The sequence below is a fragment of the Pongo pygmaeus genome, chromosome 3 (genome assembly GCF_028885625.2).
Source record: "Pongo pygmaeus isolate AG05252 chromosome 3, NHGRI_mPonPyg2-v2.0_pri, whole genome shotgun sequence".
Classification (NCBI taxonomy): domain Eukaryota; kingdom Metazoa; phylum Chordata; class Mammalia; order Primates; family Hominidae; genus Pongo; species Pongo pygmaeus.
Window position 1 is genome coordinate 137,604,882 of NC_072376.2, and position 23,364 is coordinate 137,628,245.

Consider the following 23,364-nt stretch of genomic DNA (forward strand, 5'->3'; position numbering starts at 1 on the left):
ATTTGCTAGCTCAGACTAGAGTTATAAAACACCTACAGTCAAAAATGTGTTAACTTACTCTATCTTTTCTTCCAAATACCCCAAGTAGGCTTTGCCTGACCTGGGACAGAGGTGTAAAACACTTATCCTCTATTTGTTATCCTGTTATCAAATACTTAGGTTGCATATCCATAGAAGCAGGAAATTTTCATATTCTTATAATAATGAATATAATGTTTTTCTAATAGCTAAAACAACTTCCAATGTCAATTTTGAAGTGATTCAATAACCTTAAAAGGCTGAGTTAAGGCAAGCAGGTGCTATGGGAAAATAAAAGTAAAAAGAGGGGAAAGGGATGAGACAAGAGGAATATAGGCGAACCCAAGGCAAACATGAGAGTGTGAGTCAGAGAGTCCCACAGAGGACATTTATCAGTGATAGGGTTAGTAACATGTAGAGCCTAAAAAGGGAGAGAAAGAAAAACCAAAACTCCTTTGTCTGTGACACATTTTATTTTTTTCTGGCAATATTTATCCCTTCTTATCCTGATTGTATTATTTATAGCTGCATTAAAAAGTACCCCAGGCAAGAGACATCTATTACCTCACCATGTCTGTGTGTGAGGAATCTCATAGTGATATATCTGGGTGATTCAACCTTAGGGTCTGTGTCTTACAAAGTAGCCATCAAACTTGTTTGGGGCTGCTGTCATTAGATGGTTCAACTAGGTGAAGATCTGCTTCTGAACTCACTCACGTCACTGTTGGCTGGCCACAGAAGATCTATTTCTAAACGTACTCATCTGGGTCTCACTTCAGGGCTACTTCATGTCATGGCAGTGGCTTTCTCCAGATGCAAGTGATCTGAGAGAGGAAGAAAGAACCAAAGCACGCAAGATGGAAGCCACAACCATCTACAATCTAATCTCAGAAGTGATGTCTCATCACTTCTGCCATATTCTACTTATTACAAACGAGTCATTAAATCCAGCTCACACTCACCGAGAAGGTATTACACAAAGGCATGAATTCCAGGAGGTGAAAATTATGAGAGCCCCTTTTAGAGGCTACCTCTAACACTGAATTTCAGTACTGTCATTCAAGCCGATCTCAAACTTGTGTGCAGGAGACTGGGGAACTCAGGTATCTGTCTCTGTAAAATAATAATGGCATGAAGGAAAAACTTTTACTGAAATTCTATTCTTTACCTGAAAATTCAGAAATTCAACAATGACAATAACAAAAAAATGCCTTCTCCCTTAGAGGGAAACATAGAATTTGTTTGTTAATATTTTAATTGTGACATCTGCTATTGGCTTTAAAATATCTCAACTTCATTGCATTGGAATTTAGAAGAAACAAGATGGCAAAGATGTGTTAAGCGTTGTTTAACTGGATGATGGATACTTTCTTAAAGAAAAAAAAGAAACTCACAGTAAGTTACCACATCTAACAAACTTAATACTTTCCTAGAACAATGTAATACTTCGGAAATATTTAAAGTTCTCTGTTTGCCTCCAAAATATATTTTCACAGTTGGTTAATTTAACCAGGACCCAAACAAAGATCCACCTCATTGATCTAGCTGAGTGTAGCTTATAGTGTTCTTTATGTTTCTCTATCTCCTATATTTTCTGTAAATTGCTTTTTATATCAAGACATTTGAATGGATTCAAGGTTCAATTGTGTTGGCAAGAATATTTCATGGGCAATTCTTTGTATTTCCTATTCTATGACATCAGTAAGTGTGTAATGATGTCCAATCAATATTTTTTCAGGAGTTGTTAGCTTGAATAATACATTATAAAATTCTCAATCAATGTTTCACCTAATTACTTTAGCACTGTGATTATTTCCCAGATGAATTCTTTCATTCTTTGCTGCAAAATAGTGATTTTCTAATTAGATCACTTACTTGACATCTGTAAGTTAGAATTCTAAAATAATAGTTCTTCTCATCTATTTGGTTTCCTTGAAATATGGTTTATACAAGAAAGGCAAGAAAAACTATTGATTTTTCACTTTTGTTGATCAATTTTTCTACTAATTTATTTCTCTAACAACTCCTGAAATTAATGAGAGGGTGTTCTGTATCATGGATTTTTATACATTTGATATGTTTACTCCATTGCTTTGGTTATTATAAGCCTCTAGATCTCATAACTCTTTCCCTTTCCTTATTTTTTCTCAGTTGAGCTTATCATCATCTAATATACTACATACTTTATTTATATTCTTTGTTATCTTTCTTCTCTACTAGAATAAGCTTCTTTAGAGATGGAGTTTTTGTTTCTTTTGTTTACCGTGGTACTTAAGATCTTAGAAGAGTTGCTGATACACTTTAAGTATTCAATACATTTTTGTTGAAAATGGATCAGTGACGCAAGGCAGTCACCTGCAGACTCTGTGTGTGTGTGTGTGTGTGTGTGTGCGTGTGTGCGCGCGCATGCACGCACGTGTCTGTGTATAAAGATGGAAAGAGAAAGAGGGACACAGAAAGTGAACAAACTATGCAATATGGCCCATTAACAATTAAGCACAAGATTTGAGCCAAAGAGATGATGTGAAGAAAAAGAAAAATCCGACAAATGAGTTTTTAAAAATATAAAAGAAAAAGAGTGTTTTAAGAAAGAGAAGGAAATGGACTATTGGGTAAAAAAAAAAGCTAAGAACCTAAGTACACTTTTCTTTTAGTAAAACCACTGAATTTGTCAGCAGGTTGTCAGGGCAGTCCAGGACTTGTTATTTAAGTCTTTGTCTATAGTCACTTCTTTGGCAACCTCATCCAGATCTTAAACTAAATACCGTATATATACAGATGGCTTTCAAATTTATATCTCTATAAATACTGAAATCCAGACTGATCTATCCAATTAGTATACTCAACTTTAATATTCCACCTACATGTCTAATAAATATGTCAATACTTCCAAAATTGCATATCTGTTTTTCTCCCAGCCCTACCTATAGAATTATAGGAGAGTCTATCCTTCTAATTGATCAAGACACAACTTTTTGAAATATTTCTTAACACTTCTATTTCTGTAGCACCTGGAGGACAGATGGACAGAGTGTGTAGAAATTTAGATATCTACACTAGTTGGATTTCACCATAAAAACATCTCAGTTGTGGAAGGGAGATTTTATCATGCCTTGGCCACATCTCAAACACACCAGAAAAGAGTAGAAGCAAATATAAGGAGACGGTGACCCTCTCCGCTATCCATCAGAGTCATATGAAGAGCATTGAGAAATACAGATATTGGGGTCCAACCTCGGACTTATTTTCAACATCCTAGGTATGACGTCCAGGTTTATGTATTTAAAAAACTATTGTCATATATGTATGATATGTAGATATGGATTGAGAATTTGGATCTAACAAATTACCACCTGCTATAAAACATCAGGCCATCTTCTTCCCTTGCCAGGATGATTTTCTCAGCATTGTCCTCATGAAGTCACTTTTAAAATCAATGTCGTAGAGTGGCTCCTTTTTGGACAGTGATAAGGATAGTTTAGAGAAGTGGCCTTCCAAATTTTTGTTCATGTAGATCCTAAATGACCTTGAAATATTACATGGCCCCTCTATTTTTAAATGACATTTAAACATTTGTCATTATAAATAAAAATTTGCAAAATGTGTATTTAATGTTATGTGACAAAATTTATGTATCGATCAAACGTCAAAAATAAGTTAAAAATAGGCTGACAGCTAGATTAGTGTCTCCTCATTGAAGGTAAAAATTATAAACCAGTGTGTTTCAAACTTTAATGTGTATAAGAATCACCTGGAGATCTTAAAATTCACCTGTATCAGGGCTAAGAGTTTGCATTTCTAACAAGCTCCAGATGAAACCTATGTGCTTATGCACACTGTCATTAGTTGTCAGGCTATAGATCTCCTGATTGGCAGGAACTTCATTTTCTAGTATTTCAGAAATGTAATTTCTCACATTGACTCCAATATTTTGAATTACTTCTTTGCTTAGTGCCCTGAAGGTGTGTGTACTCTGACAGTGTACTCTGGTAAGATTCAAGATGGATGTAAAATACACTTTTCTTTTAGAAAGTAAGAGAAGAGCACTTGTGAAAACTGATACATCCATCACAGGTAGTTATCCAGTCTGATAAATTTTAGGATATAATACGTAAAGAAACTGAAGATCAGGAAGTTGATTTATTTAAAACTCTCTCTGTCTGCATACCTCTTAGAAAATGTCTGTGTAACACAAATGTACACATAACCTCTCCCTACTAAACATTGTTTATAGAGAGCACAGCATTTGGGTTCAGAGAGGTCAGGGCTCTGATCTGTGTGATTTGGAGCCCCTTATCTTCCTCATCTACGAAGTGGGGATAATAGATTTAACTCATCAGTTATGGAAAGGATAAAAAATATCATATGTAAAGTGCTACACATAGCACCTACCTCATCAAAAGTGTTTCCCAATTAAAATTTATTATTCTTCTGGGAGGCAATTTTAGTACTCAGAATTTGCGACTTTTCATTCACTATCCTTTCTCAACTTATCTCTTATCTTTACCATTTTTGTTCGTGTATCCAGGCTAGAAAATTTTTTGAAAAATTCTTCTTATAAGTATTGTCCCTTTATTTCTCTGAACCTTTGTTCATATAATTCTTTCTAATAGAAGGAACAATTAAATTCTCTCCAACAATCTAAATTTATTAAATCTCAGGATGCTGGGGATAGCACTCTCTAATTAAATGTGGCCCATGCTGGGAATTCACTCGGACTCCCTTAATACACATTTATTTTTCCAGTGTATTATGTGTTATTTTCTAAGGATTTGAATACATTACACACACATATTTGTACCACTACTAGATTATAATCTCTTTGAGGGTAAGGACTCTACCTTCTATTTTTCAATTTCTTATGATACACAGAAAAGTTCTACTCACATAACATGTTGAACTAATGTTTAAGGAATGAAGAAATAAATTTTAAATTATTTCAGAAATTTCTTGCTTAATTTTTGTCCACAAGTATACATAGTAAATGTATTTATCCTCCAATTTTTTTTAAATAAATAAAGCCATATTTACCATCTACCAGATAAAATTTCCAAGAGAATCCTTCCCAAAAGCATGCATACTTGGTTTGAAAACTAACGCTGTTTAAACAAAAATTCCAAAACAGATGAACAAATTTGTGTGAATAATGAAAATAAACTACCATATCTCCATAATCAGTGAATTAGGGTAGCCTTGGCTAAAGCCTTTTGCTTCAGAGGTAATTTTTTTTTAAAGAAACAATGTAAAATAAACAGCTTTGAGAAAGGAAGAATATAAAATTAATATCATTTCTCAATCGAGAAAAATTACTATCCCAAATATTATCTGTGAAGTATAATCATTTTCTGGGACGTGGATCTTCTAACACAGGAAAAAAGACAGAATGAAATGTTTTACTTATTTCTGTTTCTGAGCTTCCTTGAAATTAAAAGCCTTTTCATTGTGCCGCAAATAATTTGTGGATAAGGATGAATCTGCAGGTCAATAACAATTTTAAAATGCTATTTTATATCTGTACTTGTGCTTCCTCTATCAAGGTTCAATAATTGAAAACCAAATAGTGCTGCAACTTTACATATTTTTATCTGCATTATTTACTTTTAGGTAATCTGATTTACCATGTTTTGCCAAGTTTGATTTATTTAACAAACATTTATCTATCTGTTGAGTATCTGCTAAATTAAAGCACTGGTCTAGGGGTTGTCGGGACTGAAGATACATACGGCATGATCCTTCCTTTGCAGGAAAGCCCCTTCAATTGGGAGTCACAGACATACACTGTGAATATTGAAATAGAAGATGGCAGGGGGCGGGGGAGGGTCATGTGCTCTTGGTTCTGGGGCAGTGAGCTGAGTGAGGCTAGGGAATGACAAATGTCTTGTGTTCCTGCTGAAATTGAGGTGTACCAATAAGGAAAAATAAAACTATTCAACCTCACTCTTGAGTGACTAAGTCTGTCTCGGATACTAAAGCAATACATTCTCTTTTTTGGACTCCTAAAATTAGCAATAAAGTATAATTTATCTCATTAGTTGACTCAATTGACCTCTCATACTAAAGAGCAAATGTCTCCTCCATTCACTAGAAATAACTCTGGTATTGCAAAAAATAGGATTTATTGTTTGACCTTAACAGAAGATCTTTTCTTTTTTCTCTGGGTGACATTTGTGATAATGATTTGACTTATTCTGGTTTTTTAGCAATTACATTTTCTGATTTAACTTTTTCTCCTTCATCTGAAGTTAGAAGAGATAGTAACTTTTCACAGGACTCTAACTTCAAAACAGGTGGTTTAGTTGTCAACTATTAAAATTGATTATACCCATGTAACTACTATAAACAGAGACTGTAAAACAAAAAGCCTCAAACAGAACACAGAATTTTTAATTTGGAAAGTTGCTGCTACATTAACTTGCTATGTAACTGCAGCATGCAAAGCCATAACCTTTGCACAATAGGTAGTTTATTACTCTCAAGTTGAAAGACCAAAAGTGGAGTAACTACCCAGTTGGTTATTTGCAGAGTGGTGCGGAACAGTATTTTGTTACTACTCTTACACATTCTCTTGTTTAAACCAAAAAGAAAGTAATTGCTGCCGTAAAACTCAGTCTCTCACAATCTGGAAGGCCTCTATAAACCTTGGGAAGGACAAATGTGTTTGGACCAGGTGTCCGTAGTGCTGTAGAGTGAGTGTTGGCCATCCAATTTAAATAGGTTATTGATATTGAATGGGAAGTGGCTTCTTGTTGTAAATGCCCTTTACCAATTATGGTTGTTTACCTGAGAAATCAACAGACATACCTGCTGTTGTATTGCCCTCTTCCCTCCTGAATTACTTTCAGTGCATATCTGCTTAGTCCAACGGAAAAGAAAAGGAAAATGTGAAAACATTCCAGTTTGGCTTTTAATTTTAAAGCTGCCAATTGACAACCAACATCAACTGGCTTATTTATTTCTTCTAAAGCTTATTTATTTCTTCTAAAGCTAGTTAACAAAAATATTGAATCCTACTCGCTTTCTTCTCAGTTTGATAGTCACGTATCTGGTGTGTTACAGCACTGGGTCTGTAATGCAAAGATAAAGTCCCAGTCATGGTTTTTCTATGAAACTATCTTCGATGAGCTTTTAACTTTACTTATTATTCCCACATCAGCTATAGCAGAAATCTGAAGTTAGCTATAATGGAAGATAGTCTCTTTGTTTCTTCTTCTCTCTCTCTTTTCTTTTTTTGCTTTTTTTTGGGGTTCTCTTTGATCAGTTTAAAATAACTTGGCCCAGTTTTTAACATAAAATGTGGTTTTTCAATCAATGACTGGTATAGACACTTGAAAAAAAAATTCTGTAAGTTAATTAAAGACTGAAAATAATATATATTCTTGAATTTTATTGTTATTACGGAGGGTTTTGTCTCCATTAGATATCAACAGAGCTGATTGAGTTAATTTTGGTGTTTCTGTTCAGTGTCAGCTGCTGTGTGTACTGTCCCTGCCTCACGCTAAAACGTTCTCTCCTTCCAGCCCAGTGCCTCCTCTCCCTGACATGTGCTACCACCACCTACACAATTCAGAAGTGAGTGCTCTTAAGTAACTTGGGGTTATGGGAGATGAGAGAACACCACATTATTTGGAAGAAAACTTTATAGAATGGGAAGAGGAAATAATACAATAAAAAATAAAAACAATTTATAACTATTTTAAAAGTTTTCTACTTTATGCCAATATCAACTTGCAAGGAAGTTATAATAATGGGTTTTTGTGGGGTATTTGTAGGTCACAGATTCATTAGTTTTCTTACTTTCTGTATTTATTATTTGTCTTTTAAGGGCCAATTGTCATTAATTTAACAGCTGTCTCATTCACAAATGTAATACATAAAGGGAATTACTTTGAAAATTTATAAATTGCCATGTATAAGAAAATAAGAAAGAAAGGCCTAATTGGTATTTGGATACACCTAGTAGGATCAACTAAAAAGCCAATTCTAACAGCATTAAAGCTGACACAAAGTTTCAGTCTGTTTATACTAAAAAGTAGAAATGTATTATTGCTATTATTGATATGAGCATTCTATTTCTATCTGGGAATTTCAACGAGCTGACAGGGACTTTATATAAAATAGAAAAACTATTTTTGACATGTGATAATATAAAAGGAAAAACAATAATACTTGGGACAATTTTTAGTAAACATTATGCATTGTCTTATGCTTTTTATTTATTAAACCATCCTACTTTATGAGCCCTAAGATTTATTTCATAACTGGTTGTGACAAATTCAGTTCTCAGGACTCTAAAAGGGTCTTGTGAAGGCAGGAGTACACATTGAGTCCTCACCCTTATACCAAATTCAAATTTGCAAAATGGAATTTAATTATTGCTAATTTATTTAAATAAAATAAAGCTTTCAGAATAAGAGTAGATTCTGGCTTGGATGATGAAGTAACATTACCCCCAAAAAATAAGTAAATAAAATAATCCTAAATATGTTTTAAGTTACCTAATTAATTTGTGGACTTGCAATTGTAACTGCCTGAGAGGTTCTTCCTGCCCACTGCATAAAGACAGCCCACAGCACTGTAGTAGAGAAAGCATTTAATAGACACGAGGCCAGCCACACCACGTGAGAGATGGAGTTCCTACTCAAATCATCTCATTCAAAGCTCATAGGATAGGGGTTTTTCAAGGGCAGTTTGGGGGAAGGGTAAGGAGTGACCAGGCAACAAGGTGCTTGCTGCTGATTGGTGGGGGCAAGGATGAAATCATAGGGGGTTGAAGCTGTCGTCCTGCAGGCTGAATTGCTTCTGGGTGGGGCCACAAGAGTGGGGGGGGTTTGTTGATGCAGGTGGAGCCATGGCTGTCAGACATGCAATAAAACCTGGAAAGATATCTCAAAAGACCAATCTACAAAAGTGGTGTTATTTGTAGGAGTAACTGGGGAGGTTGCATATCTTATAACATCTGGAATAATGTCTGCACCTTAGCAGGACTCAGGTGCCTCTCCTCCCCTCAACCTGATGGTCTCCTATTAGCTTTACAAAAGCGGTTGAATTTTGAATTTTGAACAACTCTTATTATCATTTAAACTGTAGCCTAAATGTCTTCCAAAATTAGCTTGGTCCAATAGCCCAGAAATAATAAAGGGCAAGGCAAGATGGGAGTTGAGTTAGCTTAGCTTACTGTTGTAATTTTCTCATTGATACAACTTTTGGAAAAGTAGTTTCACTATTCATAATGACAGTTATCTTAAAAGCTAGGTTTTCCATCCCATGTAAATACAGGAACAATCAAGTATTTGTCCAGCCTACGTATTGATGACTTTTTATGATTTTAAAATAAATTGTGATGAATTATAGTGCATTTGATATAATTTTCATGGTTTGCCTGTATAAAATAAATTTTATATTTCCTAGATTCCTTGGGCAGTTTGAAGAGGGTTTTTAAAGAACAAGTTATTAAAATAGTTCAACAAATCCTTATCAGTGTCATCAAGACAAATGAATATTATTTTGCCTTTAAGGAACTGTGTCCTGAAATAAATAAACATACAGAGTTACACATATCTGGTATTTTCAAAGGGACAATAAGTTAATTATGAAATTTTCACTAGATGATATTTGAAGATAGTATTATATTTTTGTTCTTGTGGTTTAAAATGTTTCTCTCTTCTTAAGACAGGTAAAATAGAAAATAAAATGTTATCTGGAATAATTTTTTTTTTTTTTTTTTTTGAGATGGAGTCTCGCTCTGCTGCCCAGGTGCAGTAGCATGATCTCGGCCCACTGCAGCCTCCGCCTCCAGAGTTCAAGTGATTCTCCTGTCTCATCCTCCCAGGTAGCTGGGATTACAGGTGTGCACCACCACAACTGGCTAATTCTTTGTATTTTTAGTAGAGACAGGGTTTCACCATGTTGGCCGGGTTGGTCTCGAATTCCTAAGCTCAAGTGATCCACCTGCCTCAACCTCCTAAAGTGCTGGGATTACAGGTGTCAGCCACCATGCCCGGCCTTGGAATAATGTAATTTTATTATGATGATAAAAATATTTTCTCCAATAATAATGCTACTTTTTGTGGAGGAGGACATAACTTCTAATGATTATTTCATTTTAAAGATTTGGCCATCTATTAAGCAGATGCCAAGATTTGGGTAGCCAAGTGCAGCAGATCCACTGGTGTTCTGCAGAAGTAACTTCACACATTTGGGTATGGCTCTCCTAAAAGTAATGTGAGCTTGCAAATTTCAAACCAAGGATTTAGAGTACAGGTTTTTCTAGCAATGTCAAATGACACTTGCCTCAAGCTTGGGCTCCCAGCCTTAGCATTATACTCAAAGGATATTTCATATATTTTTTTCCATTGTGTCAAAAGTTTTGGCGTTTTCCAAGAGAATAGAAACAAATTATTTCTATTCTTCATCTTTGTATTTTTTTCTTGTTCCTAGCACCGAGTCTCTTCGAAACCTTTACACATCAAAGTCTTGCTACCTAATTGTGTAATTAGTTCTAAAAGCCGCTATATGATCTGTCTCTTTTTACTTTAAAAAGTTAACAGATTGAATGTTGAGTTGAGGATGATTGCTAGCAGTGTCTTATTGAACTGACACTCAGATGGCAGAGATTATCAGCAGTGCTCACACATTACTTAAGTGAGGATTTTAATTTCTGTAAATGAACAGTCTATGCATTAAATATAAATGACGAAAAATTAAGCTATAGTACCTTCCTGTAAGGCTAATTGGAAAAACCTGAAGCTACAGTAATGATTAAAACTATGGATTAGTACATCAAGGGAAAATGGCCTTTTATGGTATTTCTATAAATTGAATTTAAATACACTGTAGGTTATGGTAAGAACCTCCAAAAATAGAAGATGACTTTCCACATTAAATATACATAAATACACACCAGTGATTGTTCTATTCCACCTCACTTAACCTGATGAATTATTCACCACGGTAACAAAATGCATAATATATTTTAAAAAGAAGTCCTACTCCCAAACTTACTAATATTAGTACACACACAGAAACATATGCAATGTTGTATTGATGAGCAATGGGTTGAGTAGACTTAATTCTATTCTTTTGCTCAAATATTATGATAGCTGCATTTCCAAGATTCCACAAACAAATCTACATTATTGATTTCCTTCAGTAGATTTTGGAAGACTGAACTCTATTGTTAAAGCTGCCTCAAAGCTCTTGTAGATTTGTGAGGTTTAAAAAATAAATGTGTACTAGTGTTAGGTAAACTGATATTTTTGATCAATTGGAAGTTTTATCATGGGAATTACTTGATTTTTATGTGTACCCCTCAAAATAAGAAATTTTATTTAGAGAAAAAAGAAATTGGTCAAATATTATTGGGTTGCCATATTTTAAACCATTTTACATTTAGAAAAAAATCCCAAATGATCATTTTGAAGCAATACCATACTTTGTGTCTTGATTCCTTAGGTCTTAATCGTTGTCAATCTTGTCTGTTAATTTTTCCTATCACTTTCTATTCTGGCTGTCATACTCTCTCTCTTTACTCTTTTACCCTCAGATGGGTCAGGATTATTAGTTTCTTCCACACATTTGCCATGGAGTACTTGCTCACGCATGGAAGCTGAAAGGTATACTTTTGGAGAATTCATACCCTTCCTTGTACTCTGAAGATTTCCAAGGTTTTGGGATATGTTTTTCTGAATATAGACGTGGGCATAAAGTTTATAAGCTTCAGTACTGAAAAATAACAGGGAGTGAAAATATATGATGAAATTAATTTGCATGACTCCATTTCCAAGATCATGGCAATTTAATTTCTCTGGGTCTCAGTATCTAAGTCTACAAAATAAGTAAATTGGCTGAAGGAAGTGAGGCTATTAAACTAGATTATTTACATAATTCTATTCAGCTAGAAAATGGTATGCTTTTATGGCCTGGCTTTAAATATGGGCTGTTCTTGATGTTTATTTAAAAAAAAAAAAGAAAAGAAGAAGAAGAAAAAGCCCTAATGTAGCTTACTTGTGTTTTATATTGGTTGGGTGAGGCCATATAAAAAATGTATGAGCGCTATATGCCACAGGTTCAGAAAAATCAATTGACAGGATAAGTTAGAGTAAAGGAAACAAGTGGTCCAGTTTCACACCGTAAGCCTGTGGTGAGGATGATGAGTACACAATTGCCTTCAGCATGACCTGGGCTGAAATATTGACTACTGTCTTGAAGTGAAAAATGTAACCATGAATTACTATGGGTTTTAACAGCAGGGGATTTTTAATTGTGAGGAGGTGAATACATGAAAAAGATAATTATTTATATTTTTAAGAAAAAAATTACCATGGAAGAGAATTGTGGCGGGTCTTAATTATCTTGGTATAAAGAGTTAGTGATAATTTTCTGTAAAATGAAGAGCTACTTGGGCCAAATAATTAGTTAGATACCAAATTTAATTATTCCTTTTTCATTGAATTGATGTTCTGTTTTGGTGTCAATAACCAGATTTGGTTTATATTAAATTTAAGCACAATGTGGTTAAGTGAGGTGGAATAGAATGAAGTAAATTCATCCTATATAACATATTTTATATTATGGAATAAATCAAGGCAAAGAATCTTAGAATCATTTCATTGTTATAGTTGTGGGGCTATCCAGCAACTTCAGGTTCATTTAATTTGTATTTCTATTAGCAGGAAGGACAGTGAACAGGGATGTATAATTAGAAGGGAAAATTCAGAGTTATATCAGGCAAAACAGCAACAGTCCTTCTCGGTGTAATTTTTGGGATATTGGTGTGGATTGTACAGGATTTTACAGAACATGAAGAAAAAGTGGTAACAGAAACATGAAACTTTAAAACATTTGATTACACTTTTGAGTTTCAAATTTTGACTCCACATTTATAAGTACAGATGTAAAAAATGTCCAAAAAGAAACCACAAGGTGTACAACAGTGTGATTATTATCTTTTGTTTATTTTTAAACAAGAACACATAAAATTTTGTTGACTTATATATTTTTAAAATGCAAGGAAAGATTAATAGAGTATAGCAGGTAGCAGATTTTCACTTTTCATTATACTTTTATTTGCTGTCTGCAGTCTCTAAACATTAAAATTTTTACTATGCTTTGATATATACTTTATGCTATAACTTCCTTCCAAAGATTCACAATGTAAATTAATAAGAATTCTGAGTAGGCCAGGCACAGTGGCTCATGCCTGTATTCCCAGCACTTTAGGAGGCTGAGGTGGGCGGATCACCTGATGTCAGGAGTTCGAGACCAGCCTGCCCAACATAGCAAAACCCCGTCTCTACTAAAAATACAAAAAATTAGCCAGGCGTGGTGGTGGGCGCCTATAATCCCAGCTACTCAGGAGGTTGAGGCAGGAGAATCGCTTGAACCCAGGAGGCAGAGGTTGCAGGGAGCTGAGATCGCACCACTGCACTCCAGCCTGGGCGACAAGAGCAAAACTCTGACTCCAAAAAAAAAAAAAAAAGAATTCTGAGTAATTGTTTGTTGAAGATAACTTTAACATTTGTTTACCTAAACAAATCAACGATTTACCTGTGTTTCTTAAGTAAAAACACTTGGGAAAATGCTATTCTTTATAGTACCTATATAACTTGCAAGGAAAATGCAAATCATTATCAAATATCTCGTTGGTATGAACAATCATATTTTACAAATATTGCTCTGAATCCTAAATTACTCAGTTGGAGAGGAAAGTAGGTGGATGGATGGATAAATATTATAGATGGATAGATTATTAACAGATAGATAGTAGTTAGGTAGATAGATAGATGATAGATGACGGTAGATGGTAAGCAAACAAAACCCCAGCTTATCAAATTCACTTTGTAGGTTGATACAACCTAAGTGACAATGAACAGCAGAAACTGGGAAGGTAGTTTCACTTAATGCTAACATCAAGTTATATAAATATTCTCTGAACATCAGATGTATCTCCTGAGGGACAATATATACATCATACACACACACTCACATTCAAGTTCTAGCAAAATGAAAAATTAGCCTAGGCTATTGACTTCCTCACTAAAACACAACATAGGAGAGGCTAGAGGAGAGACTAGGACCCATTTTTAGCAACTAACAACACTCCTTTTAGGAACTCAAAAGGACCACAGATTCTGAAGGAGAAATAAAAAAGAGCTTTCCAGATATGTTCTTTTCTCTACCCATCACTCTGCCTGCATCAGTGTAACATCAAAACCACTCTGGGTCTGGCTGGTATGGTTCTACCACAAGTGCAAGTAATTAGGCATCCTCACAATGTTCCCCTTTCACCCTCTCTCTCACAACTAGGAAATTGTATCAGTGAAAAATGGTTTCAAGAAAACAACAGAGCCACAGCCAGCACATCTGAAAGCCCTGTTGTAGATAAGGGAATCCTGGAAGAGAAATTGAGTAGATTATGACCAAGAAAGCCCAGATGTCAATCAAGAAACTCTCTGCCTTGAAATGTGTCCTCAATTCCCCTCTACATATTTACCCCTAGGTGCCTATGCTAGGGCCTAGGTTTTTATCTCCTCCCTTAATAATCAGTATTAGTAGACAACTGATGGTACCAAGTATTTTAAAGGTGAGCTCACAGTGAAGTTTTAGTGAAACCACCGTGAAAGGAAACAAAGGCTGTGAATAACTCATTTCAGAGGACAGGGATAGTAGACACACACAGCAAGATGGGAAAGAGGATTGGAAACATGAAGCCGAAATTGAGAGTTATTAAGAAGAATCTATTAGAGACATAGGTTTTGAAGAGACAATTTTTGAAATAAAGAATTCAGTGAATGGGTTTAATAGCTGACTGTATTTGGCCAAAGAAAAAAAATCAGTGAGCGAAAAAGCAGTTCCAAGAAGTTTCTCAACACAAAGAGATATAAAAACAAATAAACAAAATAAATAAAAATGGAGCATAGAAGCAGAAATTTAACCATTGGCTATGAGAAGACCTCAGAAGCAGAAGTACATGAGGGGAACAAAATATTTGAAGAAATAATAAATGATAATCCATTATCCTCAAAAGATAAGAGATCCCTGTTTGAAAACATACCTGGGAGCCTGCAAAAAGATAAACAGATGTGCAGTAGGCATATAAGAACATCAGAGATGAAGATGATTTTTTTTTTTTTTTTTTTTTGTGACAGAGTCTTGCTCTGTCACCCAGGCTGGAGTGCAGTGGTGAGATCTTGGCTCACTGCAACCTCCACCTCCCGGATTCAAGCAATTCTCCTGCCTCAGCCTCCCCAGTAGGTGGGACTACAGGCATGTGCCACCACACCTGGCTAATTTTTTGTATTTTTAGTAGAGACAAGGTTTCACTGTGTTTCAATCTCCTGACCTCGTGATCCACCCGCCTCGGCCTCCCAAAGTGCTGGGATTACAGGTGTGAGCCGCCACGCCCCAGCTTCAAGATGACATTTAAAAGAATATGAGAGAGAAACATAGGTCACTGCAAGTGATCACTGATGAGAAATCAGATTAATATCAATTCTCTCAAGGCAATGAAGTCCAAAAATATAACACATTATTTTCAAATTGTTGAAGAAAAATAAATTTAAACCTAGAATTTTATTTTTAATTATTTAAATGTGAGCCAAATAAAAATACTTTAGGTTTACATGGACTCAGATTTTTTACCATGAAAAGACCTTCTCTGAGAGAATATTGAGAGACTATATTACATTTAGAAGATAAGTCAAACTAGGTAAAATGCATTAAAATATGAGAAGTTTAGGTATAGAACTTACGGACATTTATTGTTGCCTGAGTAAACAATTTCTGACAAATGTATACCCATAACAGTCTGTAAATAAACTTCACATAGTATCTGCTATTTGAGAAAAAGGATATCAAAAGCTGGTGAAAGCAGAAAAAGATTCTCTTCTTGTTTCAGATTTGGACATACATATAAATAAGCGTTAGATACTGTTAAAAATAAGATAAAAATTTATAAGTACTTAAAATACAAATGTATAAGATAAAAATTTATAAATACTTACCACAAGAAAAAGAAATACTGAAGAAAACGTATGTATCTAGTATGAGGCCTGAAAGGCAGGAAGACATGAAAGGGAAAAGAAAGTAGAATGTAGTGACTATTAAGAGATAAATTAGATAAAAGAAAAGGCTAATAGTAATTATAACCGTGTAAATGGTTAAATTAACCAATTAAAAAAGTAATAGTCCCATACTGGTTAAAATTTAAGATCCAGAAATACATTTTTAAAAATGATATTTCAGATATCATTACCCAAGAGACATACTTAGAAAATAAAATAGGTCAGAAAGGTTGCCAATAAAGTCAAGAAAAAAGTACCAGGAAAAAATCTCTTTCAAGAGATAGTCATAAAATGCATTTTGATATCAAACAAAATATAATTGAAGGTGAGATATATCATAAGAGCAAACAAGTTTTCCTCCCTAATGAAGGGTTGTATGCCTCTATCCCCTGTTGAGCATTTCAGCCCACGATACTTGCATCGATGGATGGATTGAGTATATACATTTTTAGAATGTCTGTGATACTTCTGAGCCAAAATATTAGGAACCTTTGTAGTGTGTGGTGCCATTTTTTTTTCCTCTGATATCAGCACTGTCTAAGACACGGGCTATTCTGGCCAGGTGTAGAGGCTCATGCCTGTAATCTCAGCACTTTGGGAGGCTGAGGTGGGAAGATTGCCTGAGTTCAGGAGTTTGAGACCAGCCTGGGCAACATAGGGAGACCCTGTCTCGACAACAACAACAGCAACAACAACAAAAAGCCAGGCATGGCAGCACATGCCTATGGTCCCAGCAACCTGGGAGGCCAAGCTGGGAGAATCACTTGAGCCCTAAGGGTTGAGATTGCAGTGAGCCATGATCGTGCCACTGTACTGTAGCCTGGGTAACAGATTGAGACCCTGCCTCATTCAAAAAAAAAAAAAAGATTATTCTGTTATTCTGTGAGCCTTGAATATGGCAAGCAGATTTGCTGCCTACCTATAATGAAACTAATAGATTGAGTTTAAGTTACAGGATTGGAATATGGACACTAAACCTAGGTATTGTCTCTTGGCTAATTCTACTAGAACTTGTAAATAAACTACTTGTTCAACTTCTTACACTAACGAGAGTTTTCAAACCTATGGCTTTTCTTGCAATAAATTATTTAATTATTTGTTGAGCTTTACTTTCAGGGAAAATGTTGAAGTAGAGTTAGATCATGAAGACTTAGGTTGACAGATAAGTGACATATTGTAGAAATGTGACACTTTGGGAATTTACCCATTTACATGCTCCTTTTGACCTCTGCACAGACCAGGTTTTCAACATCCCCAGTCTCATTATGTCAATCAAAAGTTGTTCCTGGTTGCCACCCTTTCCACAAAACAGAGAGAACTCAACCTGGAACTTCCATCTCATTGGCTTAATTTCTCCTAAGAGTCAGTAAGAGAGGTGAGAGTTCATCATTTTGGGCAGGTAATTTTATAGTACTCAGAGATGCAAGTTTAGAAAGAAAGGTAAAAGACATCAAAATATGTTTCAGGGCAAGTCACACTGACCAAATGAAAATATAATGTTTACTACTTGTTCATTTTAAACCAAAACAAAATCACTGTCTGAACAAAATGCATACTTAGTATTACTCTTCTATCTGCAAAAGTTACAATATTGTGTAAGAAAATACCAAAATATAGGCTGATACTACTTTATCATTTTCTTTATTCAAAATGAGCTTAATCACAGAACAAATTTTGAGAAAACTACTAGTACCAATTAACTGTAATTATTTGTGAGATGTGTATACTATTCAGATTATCTTTCCACTTTCGCAAAGTCTCATAGAAAGATTTGCCCCAGTATGCAAAGAAAAAAATTGAGTTAATTGAAACACTCAGTTTAAGTCATCATTTGAATGATGGCAAAGATAACACCTCAAATTTATTTTTCCTAGTAATTTTGTGTAGTCGTATTTGTTTTTCATGAGTTTCTCTTTATTTAATTCTTCTCTGTTTGTTGGCACTCTATCAATCAGTAGCAGAGAACAGAGAAATCATTGGATTCTCTACTGGAATGAACTAGAGGCAGTATGGAAAACAGTGTTTCCAAGTCAACCAAGCACTCAAAATAGAATTAAAATCTCATGATAACTACAACCACAATATGCCAAGAGGGAAACAAAAAAGAAATTGTTCCCAAATGAGAGAGGAGGGAAAGCAGCATGGAGTAGTAAGACTCTTGGTTCTTTGAATAACTTGCTTTATGTCCTTGAGTGATTCACTTAATTTCCCTGGGTTTTGGATTCCTCTCTGTAAGTTGAGAGAATTGGACTAAATCAGTAGTTTCCAAATTATGAACCTTGGAATAATTGCAAGGGGCCTTGAATTTGTATGCTTTATATACCTCCACAATCACCAGGATCCAAAAGTCCAACTGAAGTCATGTGGAAGCTGGAAAAATATTTTTACATTTTTTAAAAGGTTATTTAGGATATACTGGCTAAATAACATACATACGAAGTTTTCTTAGACTACAGAATACCATTATGAGTTAGACTCCAGATGTTGAAATGTTGAAGTGTATAATTCTTGATTGAAGTCTTTCTTGCAAAAGCAGCACTGTTATTGCAAGGAACAATGGCTAGCAATTGGGACTCAGGTTTCTAGGCCAGACTTTCATGCATTAATTTTGTGACCTTGAATGGGTTATTTAAATTTTCAGTTTATTTGTTTGAGGTAACTATTTGAAAAGACTTAGACAAATTTTAAAGTGTTCTTCAAATACAAGACGGTTTTATTGCCTCTATTCATCAACTGCTCTCAGCCTCATAATGCTAAATTTGCAGAGCAGGAATCTGAATTAGCTGTCAGGTCTGTTTATTACTGTGGCTGTTCTTGCGTTCTTCCTTTTCTTTTACTCCTTCCATATTAGTGTGCTATTTATCTCCCCAGTTCTTTTTTCCACTATTAGGCTGATATATTATTTGTGGCTTAAGGATTTTTAATTTTATATAACTCATACAGTAATACTTGCTATTTTGAGAAAAGAAATAATATGGATTTATCTTATCTTATTCTTAGAGACAAAAGCAAGCCAATAAATTGCCTAAAGTTGCATAGAAAATAATAATTTCATATCATTTTGTATTCCAATTATTTTGTCTCCTTCTTTGTGCTTGTAAATTTCTTGGGAAATACAGTCATGTCACTTAACCATAAAGATATGTTCTGAGAAATATGTCCTTTGGTGATTTTGTCCTTATGTAAACATCATAGAGTGTACTTACACAAACCTGGCTGGTATAGCCTACTGTACCCATAGGCCACGTGGTATAGCCTACTGCTCATAGGCTACAAACCTGTACAGCGTGTTACTGTATTGAATGCTATAGGCAATTGTAACACAGTGGTGAGCATTTGTGTATCTAAACATAGCTAAACGTAGAAAAAGTACTTTGTTGTGCACTACATTGGGACAGCTGCTGATCAGAATTTTTCAGCTCTATTATAATCTAATGGGATCACTATTGTATATGTGGTCATTGACTGAAACGTCACGATACATGGCATGGCTGTTATGATCCTTTTTCCTCAGATCATTCTTCAGCTGTGTGCCTGTGTGTAAGTGCTTGCATACATGTGCCTTTCTCTCTCCTTCAGAGCAGTGCTTAGTAAAAAGCTCCCATTTCGGATCTTGTCAGTTACTCATGTGTCTCTCTGATAGACCTCATAATCACTGAAGCTGCTGCTGTCCTGGGAGGGATGCTCAGTTTGCTGAGAAACTGATGGAAACTCACTCCTTGTCTAGTTATTGGATTCTGAACTCAAGCGGTTTGAGCAGATGGACTTGCTTGGAAAGGGAAATAAGGGGTTATCTCTTGAAACAGAAGGGATTAGGGCTTCAAACGTCTGGACTGATGAAGCACCCAGCTTTCAGAATTATTAAAGATAGTCTTGGAAAGCAACACAGATTCTCCAACACTCAACAGCCTTACTCTTCATATCAACTTTTAATCTACCTTTTAACAAAGTTTTACAGATGTGGATGAATGTTACAAAAGGTCAACCAATTACATATTCATCAGAAAATACAGGATAGAGTAATGAAAGGCCATTTTTGTTTTACTGCAGAAAAACACATGAATCTAATTTAAAGGAAAACTCCTCTATACATTAAGTTTTTCTATATTTGACATGCTTGGCAAGGGAGCACATGATTTTTTTGATAAATTGGCATGTGATCCTTAAGTATGAGTGCTTTATAATTACAATTTAAAAGTAAAAACAAAAATCTTTTTTGAATAAAAATGTAATAGTGAGACTACTATTTTTTAAATTTACTTTGCAGTAGATTGATATTAAGGAACTACTTTGATCAAAATTCCCCTAAATTGAAAAACAAAATCCATCTAAAAGTAGAATCTTTTAGGACACTTGTTAAATTTTATTTTATTTTTGAGACAGGGTCTGGCTCTGTTGCCCAGGCTGGAGTGCAGTGGCACCATCAGGGCTCAATGCTACCTCTACCTCATGGGCTCAAGCCATCCTCCCCACTTGGCCTCCCAAGTAGCTGGGGCAACAGGCAGTAGAGACAGGGTTTCACCATTTTGCCCAGACTGTTCTTGAACTCCTGAGCTCAAGAGATCTGCCAGCCTCGGCCTCCCAAAGTGCTAGGATTGCAGGTGTGAGCCACCATGCCCAGCTGATCTTAGGACATGTGTAAAGGTGGATATAGCAGAGATTTATTGATGTTCTGGTCCCCACTTTTCATTTCTTTAACTTACCTCTCAACCCATCTAAATATGATATGTATATCTTTTCATATCTCTCAAAACTTTTTCCCCATTAAGCATTATTTTATTCTGTCTAAAGAAATGTGCTATTGATATTTTTGTGGTATAATTTATTACTAGATTATATCTTATTCCATAAACAACTTACAACTGACAATTATATATTCTGATATATATTCTTATCAGGAGCAAAATATGTAAAGAATGTATGCTACTTTCCTCAGAGTTACTAAAGAAAATAAAAGAGGAATTAAGAACATTAAGAGTCCCTTATCTTAAAGAGGTTACCATCAAGTTGATTACATATGGAATTTGGTATAAACTAAGGCCCTGTTATAAATTTACTTCATCTTCAGAATAACAGCCACCATTTCCTGAGTAACTATTAGGTTCCAGCAACTGTACTAAGCACTTCACATAATCACCTTAATTTTTTCACAAGAATCTTTTGAAGTAGATACTATTAGGATTTTAAAGTAAAAGAAACTAGGACTTAGAGATTAATTAACTTTTAAATTATCACATAGTTACAGATTATATCAGCAGAACCACTGGAAGTGATATATAATAAGGATTTATTATACTGATTTGACCTTATGCATTTGTGGGAGCTGGTTTAACCATCTATATAAAGGTTGTCTTTCTGTCTAGTGATGGAGACAGACATCAGAAGGAAAGATAATTGGGAAGAGATGATGGATGTGAGCTAGGGAAAAACAAGGACAAACTGTACCTCATTATCAATAACTGGATTCTATGAGGATAGCCTGGAACGTGTATCAGGCTCTCACCTTCCCTAAGCCTCCAGTTTTGACAATAGGAGTCCACGCAAGATAATCCAGTGCTCTTTGTCATGGAGCTAAACACACACCTGTTCCAGGATTTGGGAAGGCAAAAGGAAGATGGAGTAGGAGCTGAAGGAACCTTAGTTCTGTTTGCTGTCCCACACAAGATGAGCTGACAGATAAGTGACAATGTGCATGAGGTGCAATGGTACCTAGTACCCCTGCACTGAACTTAGCTCAGAAAAATATTTTAAAAAATGACTGATGGTCTTGGGTAAAATAGCTAGTCTAAACTCTAGGCCAACTTGGAAATAGCCAGAAAGAGAATTGTGAGAAATGTAGTCTCAGCTTGGCTTAATTGACCCAATACAATCATGTGAATACATGGTGAATCCATGATTCAAACATAGATTTTTTTTCTGATACCACACACTATTAACCTCCATGCAAGCGTATGTTGTCCCATTTCCTTATGGATTATTCATTCTATGTTTTTGTTACTGTAATCCACAGTGCTCCTAATTTTTCTCACCCACAACACTCCTGTGTAAACCTACATAATTTGGGAAATAAAGTTAAGCTGAAGCTACAATCAAATTCGCTGATCAGAAAGAAATTTCTCTAAAAGTTAAAAATGTTGCTTCATTTTGGCAGGAAAATAAAAAGGATTTACACTGGCATCACTGCCCCCTGCTATCCTTCATCCTCTTTTGGCTGGGTTAGAAAATCCTGGAATTGAATCTACTTCAAGAAAGACTCACATTCCTACCTTTCCCCCCACAGCCAGAGCATGGCTACTCCCAGGGAAAACCCTACAATTCTCTCTATTCTTGTTTCCTTTTGTAACCCCATGATGTCCAGGACTACCAAGTAATTCTTTTTTTCCCAGACTCTAATCTGTACCAAACTCTGTAACATTCTTTTATGTATCTATCAGTTACCACTCTGCAACTTCAGTAGACTAAGCAATTCAGTCTTCAGAAATATTTTCCACCTTTTGCTGAATGGGCCTCTCACTTCCTTACTATCACAGAAACCTGGCTCTCCCCAGAAGCCCCAGAATTCCCCACATCCCTCTCAGTGACTATTTTCTCTTCTAGTCTTATTTCAACTGGGCATGGGGGTGACATAGATGATAATTCTGTTCTGCTCAGGCATTTCCAAGCCAATTTCCTTTCTTTTCTGTAAGTTCCCCAGCTTTGGATCATACCACATAGCATACTCTATACCTCCTTGCTATACTTGTAGCCATCTATGAAACCGAGGCCACTCTCTATCCTTCTTTGGAGAGTTTTGCTCCTGCCTCATTGTCACTTCTTCTACAGTACTCCTGTCACATCCTGGGTAACTTCCTTATTGATTTAGATGAAACATGCCCATTTCTACTCTTTCAATACTTTAATCTTTTTTTGCTTATAATAATTGCATTCTTACCCTACTTAATAAACTCATTTTCTCATGGTCATAGTTTTTGTCATTAATAACTATAATTATTCCATAATCTCAGTTTTTAGGATTTTGTTCTCAGAAAACCAACTTTTTCCTCTATCTCAGGCTAGTCTCCTTATTCCAATAATACTTCATCCCTATCAGGCCTTACATTACATTGATACTCTTTGCTTGTCTATACTCATTACTGTGAGGATCTCATTAGTCTTATGGTTTCATTTACCTTCCAAATGCTGATGATTTCTTTTGTTTTATCTTCCATCTACAAATTTCCCATGAACTGTAGATTTATACATCCAAGTGCTTGACAACTCAAGCTTTTTCATGTGTCAAACTGGA

General features: G+C 35.3%; 1 long non-coding RNA gene across 1 annotated transcript; it reads right to left on the reverse strand.

The window, feature by feature from the left end:
• Nucleotides 1–475: 475 nt before the first annotated feature.
• LOC129035588 (uncharacterized) lies at nucleotides 476–8,672 on the reverse strand. Its single transcript, XR_008502237.1, has 3 exons — nucleotides 8,514–8,672; nucleotides 981–1,131; nucleotides 476–842 (listed from the first exon to the last, which is right to left on the reverse strand). It is a non-coding gene; the product is annotated as an uncharacterized LOC129035588 (long non-coding RNA).
• Nucleotides 8,673–23,364: the final 14,692 nt, after the last annotated feature.